Here is an 8,159-nt window from a genome sequence, read left to right on the forward strand (position 1 = left end):
CGGTGTCAAGTGTCTGAGGCTAGATTTGAACTCAGGCCCTCCTGAATCCAGGGCTAGTGCTTTATCCACTGTGCCACCTAGATGCCCCCTAAACATTCACTTTTGTAAGATTTTGAGTTCCAAGTTTATCTCCTTCCCCCCAAGACAGCAAACATTCTGATATAGGTTATACAGTACAATCATGTTAAACATATTTCTACATTAGTCATGTTGTGAGAGAAGAATCAGAACAAAAGGGGGAAACCTCGAGAAAGAAGAAACAAACAAAACAAAAGTGAAAAAAGTCAGCTCTGGTCTGCATTCAGACTCCATGGTTCTTTTTCTGAATGTGGAGAGCATCATGTCTTTTGGAATTGTTTTGGATCATCGTGTTGCTGAGAAGAGCTAAGTCTATCACAGTTGAGATGATCAATATAACATTGCTCTTGTTATGTAGTGTTCTGGTTCTGCTCACTTCACTTTTTATCAAACCATACAACTTTCCCCATCTTTTTCTGAAACTATCCCCTTCATCATTTTTAGAGCACAGTAGTATTCCGTCAGTCATATGGAAACAACTTGTTCAGCCACTCCCCAATTGATAAATGGCCAGGTGGTTATTCTAACAGCACTGAGGCCCCTTGCTTTTCTGGGAGAAAATTCAATCAGCCTCACTTATGCTTCCATCTACTTGAGGGTTCCAGTGAAGTTGACAAGATGACACTGCATGTGTAGGCAAAGACTGGGAGGAGGTTCAGTCAGTGGGCATTATGCTAGGCACTGGGATATCAAAAAGGGTTCCGATTAACGAGGGAGACTGTAAATAGCTACAGATTGGGGGTAATCTTGGAGGAAAGGCACTAGGAGTAAGGACTGGGAAAGGATTCTTGTACAAGGTGTGTCTTTAGGTGAGAGACGACTTAGGTGGCAGAGGTGAATGGGGAGGGTATTCTAGGCATGACATGAGACAGCCAAGGAAAATACCTAGAATCTAGACAGGTTTAGGGAATAGCAAGGAAGCCAATATTGTTGGCTCACATCTATCTGTGAGGGTTTAAAGTGTAAGACTAGAAAGGTAATGAGAAACCAGGTTATGTAGGGTTTCCAACACACATGGAATTTTATGATCCTGGAGGTGATAAGCTACTGGAGTTATATTGAGTGAAAGGGTGGTGGTGGTGACTTGGTTAGACCTGCTTTAGGAAGATCATTTTGACATTTTAATGGAAGGTGGACTGCAGTATTGATAGACGTGGCAGGAAGACCAGCAAAAGTTCCAGAGGAAAAAAGTACCAGGGAGATGCCTTTGTCAGAGAAGAGAAGAGGCCATATCATAAGGAAGGTAAAATGCATAGGCCTTGGGGCAGCTAGGTAGCACAGTGGATAGAACACCAGCCCTGGATTCAGGAGGACCTGAGTTCAAATCTGGCCTCAGACACTTAACAATTACTAGCTGTGTGACCCTGGGCAAGTCACTTAACCCCAATTGCCTCATAAAAAAAATGCATAGGCCTTGGAAATGGCAGGGAGAGTTTAGAATTGAGGATAACTTAGTTTGTGAGCCTTGGTGACTAGGAGAATAATCTAACAGGCAAATTAGGAAGAACGAAGGGTTTGGGGTGAAAGATAATAAATTCAGCTTGGGACTTGTTGATTTTAAGATATATGTCTACGGAATATCCAAGATTCCCATCAGCAATTGGAGATGGGAGTCTGGAGGTCAGCAGACATGTCAGGGTTGGATAAGCAGCAATTGAATTCCAGGGAAGCTGATAAAATCACCAAGTAATGTAGAGGAAAAACAGAAGAGGGGCCAGGAAAGAAGCTTATGGGATACCCACAGCTAGCAAGTATGACCTGGGTGACGATCCAGCCAAGGGGACTGAGAAGCAGTGGTCAGCTAGGAAAGAGGGATATCACAAAAATCCTGAGAAGAGATTATCAACAAGAGGGTGATTGATTACAGTGAAGAAAGTCATGAGCAGGGAGACCAAGCAAAAGGATATTGCAATGGTTTAGATAGGAGGTGATTTCCTACACCAGGGTAGTGGCAGTGGGTACAAGAAGGGGATGGGGGGGCAGCTAGGTGGCACAGTGGATAAGGCACCGGCCTTGGATTCAGGAGGACCTGAGTTCAAATCTGGTCTCAGACCCTTGACACTAGCTGTGTGACCCTGGGCAAGTCACTTAACCCCAATTGCCTCACCAAAAAAAAGGGGGGGATGGATACAAGAGATAGGAAGATAGAATCACCAGGACTTGGCAATAGTTTGGGTATGGAGAGAGTGGGGTGAGAGAGTGAGAAGTGGATACTATGATCCTGGGTGACTGGGAGTGATAGAGTGCTCTGAATGGTAATAAGGACATTAGGAAAGATTTTGGGGAAAATATAGCCAGGTCCTGATTCCCGAGAACAGTCAGTCTCCTGAAGTGGTCCTATGTATTCAAATTTGCAGCTCTTGAGGTTATAATGATGTCAAAATGGGAGCTGATTCCAGCCCAACAGAAATATGTAGTGTGAATTCAAATAATGTAACCGCTTGAGGGGATTACTAAGTGCAAGTAATCAGTACCTAGCTGCAGTTGGGGTCTTGTTGAATTTTGGTACCAGGTTTGCATCTTAGGGGTGGGTGATAGGTAGTACAGACAAAGATATACCATAGATAGACCATAGGCATTTCAAACTTAAAAGCTAGGTGGCATGGTGGATAGAACACTGGGTTTGAGTTAGGAAAACCTGAGTTCAAATCCAGCCTCAGACACTTACCAGCTGTGTGTGACTCTGGATAAGTCACTTCACCTCTGCTTGCCTTCTTTTCCTCAACTGCAAAATGAGACTAATAATAGCACCTCCCCGGGGGCAGCTGGGTGGTGCAGTGGATAGAGCCCTGGCCCTGGATTCAGGAGGACCTGAGTTCAAATCAGGCCTCAGACACTTGACACTTACTAGCTGTGTGACCCTGGGCAAGTCACTTAACCCTCATTGCCCTGAAAAAAAAACAGCACCTCCCTCCCAGGGTTGTGTGGATCAAATGAGATAATACTTATAAGGTGCTTAGCAGGTGCCCGGCATATAGGAGATGCTATATGAATGTTAATGTTGCTGTTATTATTTCCTAAATGAAACTCCTTTAGCTTTCCTTTCAAACCCAGCTTCTCCACAGAACCTCCCTATTTCTCTTGTTCCCACTCTCCCTGGTTCCAATGCTTCCCTTCTCATTCTTCCTCACTTCACACATTTGGTGGCCAAATCGTGCCATTTCTCCTCATATACATTTTGATATCCCTGCTCACGTGGCCACTACAGTAGTTCAGCCCCTTGTAATTTCCTTCTGGAGCACTGCCATCCCAGTCTCCCCATCTCAAGCCTCTGCCTACCCTAATCAGTCTTCCACATGGTTGGGGGAGCGATTTTCCTTCTGGGAAAATTCCACTGTTACTTTCCTGCTTAATAAAATCCAGCAACTCCTTCATAGCCCTCGGATACACTATAAACTTCTGGTTGGCTTTGACAGCCCTTCCCAAGCTGGCCTAGACTCTATTTCCGGTCTCATTATACACTAACTTGCCTTCCACACTCTCCACAGCAGCTCCAGACCTCTGTTCTGCACACAAAGTGCTGGCTAAGTCTGACCCGCCTCTTTTGTTTGCAGCATCTGTTCCCCGTGTGTGGAATGAATCACAGTCTCACAGAATCCCCTGTTATCTTCAAGATTTAGTTCAATCATAACCTTCTTCCACCAACAACTGTCCACACTCTCCCTCCCCAAACTACCCTTTACTTTATGTTGTCTTTATTCTACGTAAATGTCTCTGTGTTCCTGTCCTCCCCAATCAAACATAAGTACTTTTAGTATACGGTTAGTTTCTATTTGTAATGTGTATTCACAAGGCCCGGCACCGTCCCTCACACCTAGGTGCTTCCTGGATGCTTGCTGATTGACCTTGTGATTGTCTGATATTTTGACTAATTAAACTCTCCTGCCACCACCACCACAAAAAAATGGGATTGCCTGGTGGTGTTCTCACACTTGAAGATACTAAATTTCTTCTGTTAATGACTTGAGAAGCCAGGTCTGGGCATGTGTGTTGAGAGGCAGAATAGGTAGAACGGAAGACCTGAGGTGAAATCCCAAATCTGGTACAAGTAAGCTCTGTGATCATAGGCAAGTCATTTAACCAATTTGAGCCTCAGTTTCCCAACCTGAGAAATGGGCATAATAACTTACTCCGTAAGGTTAAGAGGACTAAATGAGTTAAAATATGTATCATGTTAATAAAGTGCTAAATCAATGTCCATTTATTGTCTGCATGCCTATAAACAGACACAAGTAACAGTGAAAGCTTAAGGTGCTGATATTTAAGTGTGGGCTATTTAGAAGGATAAAGATCTTTTTTTTTTTTTGGTCTTTTAAACCAAAGGCTTGGGGCAGGCTTGAAAGCCCTGCCCCTCCATCCTTATCCCCTCAACACACACAAAATAACAGAACACCATTAAGGCATATTTCTACTTGTTATAGTAGATGAATTGATGGGCCTGCATTTCTCTGAAATTCAAATTCAAATTCAAATGCCATAGGACATTCAGCAAAGCCCCTTTTCAGGAAAGTTTTCCAGGAGTGGAAATGAGGGTTATAGAAATGACTGCTCTAAGGTGACTTTTGCAGATGATACCTGAAGCCATGGGGTAAGTAGTGATGGAGGCTGATAGGCCACATAGCTGCAGAGCTTCAACTTCCCTTCCCTTCCCAGTCCCAGGATAGTTTTTTTAGAAATTGCTTTTTGGGCAGCTAGGTGGCGCAGTGGATAGAGCACCGGCCCTGGATTCAGGAGGACCTGAGTTCAAATCCAGCCTCAGACATTTAACACTTACTAGCTGTGTGACCCTGGGCAAGTCACTTAACCCCAATTGCCTCACTAAAACAAACAAACAAAAAAAGAAATTGCTCTTTATTTTTATTTATTTTTTTTTGGCAGGGCAATGAGGGTTAAGTGACTTGCCCAGGGTCACACAGCTAGTAAGTGTCAAGTGTCTGAGGCTGGACTTGAACTCAGGTCCTCCTGAATCCAGGGCTGGTGCTTTATCCACTATGCCACCTAGCTGCCCCCCAGAATAGTTTTTTAGAAGCATCTGTTGTCGTGCCAACCTCAGGAACCAGGCTGTTCTTGCCACACTGCTGAACTACTTAGAGTCAGGAAGACCTGGGTTCAAATCCCACCTCTATCATTTACTAGTTGCCCAATTTCTCTGAACCTCGGTTTCCTCATTTGTCAGATGAGGTAATACCTATATTGTCCACCTCAAGGATTTTGCAAATTTGTTATTATTATTCCTCAGTGAACAGGACACTAAATTAGAAGTAGCTCTGGCTCATATTGGCAGTCAAAATAAGGTTAAAATTAACAAGAAAGGAATGAAGATAAAGAAATAAACTGACCAACCCGGGAGATCCTTTGGGAAATGCTTCAAAGCCTGACAAATGTTGTGAATTGCAGCTGTCCTCATCAGCCTAGATCGAGTTTGCACCCGGAGGTTCCCTAGCGTCCTGAAGGGAAGAGAAATGAAAGGGGAAGGGTCATGGGCTCAAGGACAAAGTCTTGGGAGAACTCTCTGCCACTCCCTGTACTCAGCCCTAGTCAGATCACATATGAAATCCAGTGTTAGTTTTAGGGGCTGTGTTTTAGGAAAGCTGTTTTGAAGACTAAAAATAAGCATTTATTTTCTCTTTCCCATCCCCTTGGAAATTTTTTTTTTAAATCAAAGACAAAAAAAACACTTGACAAATCTGCACAGCAAGACAAATCAAATTTCCTCGTTGCCCGTGTCTGCAAATGTATGTCTTATCCTGCATCATGAGTTTGTAATGGAAAGCTTCAAATCTTGGCTAGTCTACCACTACTTGTGTGGCTGCAATTCAGTCACGTCTCTGGGTCTCAATTTTCTCGCTTGCAAAACAAAGGGGTTGGGTCTGATCTTTAAGGTCCCTTCCAGCTGTAAATCTATGAGCCTGTAGTAAACTGGACAGGGTCCAGAGAAGGGCAGCCTGGACGGAGAAAGAAATGAGAGATCATGGCGACCAAGCAACTGTTGGAGAAACCAATTCTACAGAATTCAGAGAAGAGAAGATTTAGGGAGGGCTGTGTGCAAGAGGAAACAGATTTGTTCTGCTTGGTCCAACAGAGTAGAATGAGGAGGTGAGGCCCGCAGGTTCAAAAGGTTCACCTTGCTCGTGATTAGAGCTGGCCCAAAGGGGAAGGAGTTGACTCCCATTGTAGTGGATGTACCTCCTTGCTAAGGTTCATCAGGCAGAGGGTCCATAGCTCCTTGTGGGAGATGCTATGGAAGGGAGGCCTGGTTAGGCTCTTTCCCAGCTCAGTGTGATGGTTGTTCCCTAGTGGTATTTGTTGAAAGTGTACCTACAATGGCCTGCCTCCACTGCATTCCTCTGGCTTTTTCTACTAAGGCTTACTGAGCCTCCTAGCCCCGTTCTGCCCTTAGGCAGGGGGCCTACAGCGAGTTTTGTGGGGGTCTCTCTCCAGTTTAGTATTGAGTTGTGCTTGCTGCTAGTCCCACTCTGCTCAACAGTCAGGGCCCCACCACCTGGTGTCTCTGTCCTGTAGCCCAGTTCCCAGCAGTACCTGGATTCTTGCTTTGTCTCCCTGAGTCCTTCTTGGGGCTGGGTCCTCCCCCCTCCTGAGCCTCTTCCAGTTGCCTACCATATTCCGCACTGGCAGACACTCTAGATCTTGAGTTCACTTTATGCTCTTCTCGCCCCCATCTGTGCTCCCTCTCCCCAGTCCATAAGCTCCTAAATGGATCTTCGCATTTAACATGAATCCCTCTGTGGGCCTTGCCGGTGTGTTTGGTGCCCTGGCCTGCCACTCTGCTCTGGGCTTGGGATCCTCACCGCCACCGGAGCCTGGGGTTGACAGAATAGTAACAAAGATACTCACCCCCCAGCTTTGTCTTGAGAGCTGCCTCCCTACTGCTTATCTCAGGTCCCTTCAGCTTTTTGGCTCCCAAATTTGGCACGGTATAAACTGTGGGCTGTTTTCATGTATGGAAACTTTTAGAAGTTTTCTTAAAGATCATTCTCTTATACATGCATACATACACACATGCATGCACACACATATGATAATTCCTGTTCAGAAAACAGATTAGGGGCAGCTAGGTGGCACAGTAGATAAAGCACCAGCCCTGGATTCAGGAGGACCTGAGTTCAAATCTGGCCTCAGACACTTGACACTTTCTAGCTGTGTGACCCTGGGCAAGTCACTTAACCCCAATTGCCTCACCAAAAACAAACAAAAACCAAACAACTTAAAAAAAAAGAAGACAGATTAAGTGAAAGATTAAGAGCTATGTGAGTGAACCCAAGCTGGATAGAGGACCATCCATCTCTCACAGTCTATCATCAGTGCCCTGTGGCATGGGGGTATGATGGGGGAGAGAAGATGGGCCCTGGGAGAGAACCCTTCTAGGGATGGCAGCCTAAGGCTGTGTGAGGGAGTGGGGAGGTGGTGGTGCTGCCATGTGCTATGGGACTTGTGGAAGAGTATGGAGCCTGACCCCTTGGGGAGGAATAGACCCCTCTCCCTTTCAGTGCCCTTGGTAAAAGTCCTAGTTAGGACATCGATAAAACCAAAGAAGAGCCCGGATCGAATTCAGGCTCCTTTTCCTTTTGGAATGCTCCTTTCCAAATGGACTGATTGTTCTACAAAATACTCAAAGGAGCAAGGGCTGTGTTTGTAGTTATGCCGCCACTTCTCGTTGTCTTCAAAACTGTGAGTTCAGTTCCAAGAAGCTAAACCATATTGAGAAAAAAAAATGAAACCCTGAAACTAAAGATGAAAAGTTGTCAGTCAGCCTGGTTAATTTATAGCTCACAACTGCTGAGCAAACAGTGGCCACTTGTCCTTCCCCCTGTGGAATGAATGCACAGATGGAATTCCAGTGACCTGATGGTCGCAAGACAACTGCTCATCTGTCCCCTCTCTGAAAGGCGAGGGGGAGAAAACAAGCGTCGGACTCACCAAGACAGAAGGGTATGGGTCGGGGTACGTGGTAATTTCCGGGCTGGGACAAGAGCCCTTGTATTTGGACAGATAGATATGGGGAAGGGGCACAAAGGAACGCAACCTACTGAGGCTCACGAGCTCATCGGGGTTCAAGGAAG

The sequence above is a fragment of the Dromiciops gliroides genome, chromosome X (assembly GCF_019393635.1).
Source record: "Dromiciops gliroides isolate mDroGli1 chromosome X, mDroGli1.pri, whole genome shotgun sequence".
Lineage (NCBI taxonomy): Eukaryota > Metazoa > Chordata > Mammalia > Microbiotheria > Microbiotheriidae > Dromiciops > Dromiciops gliroides.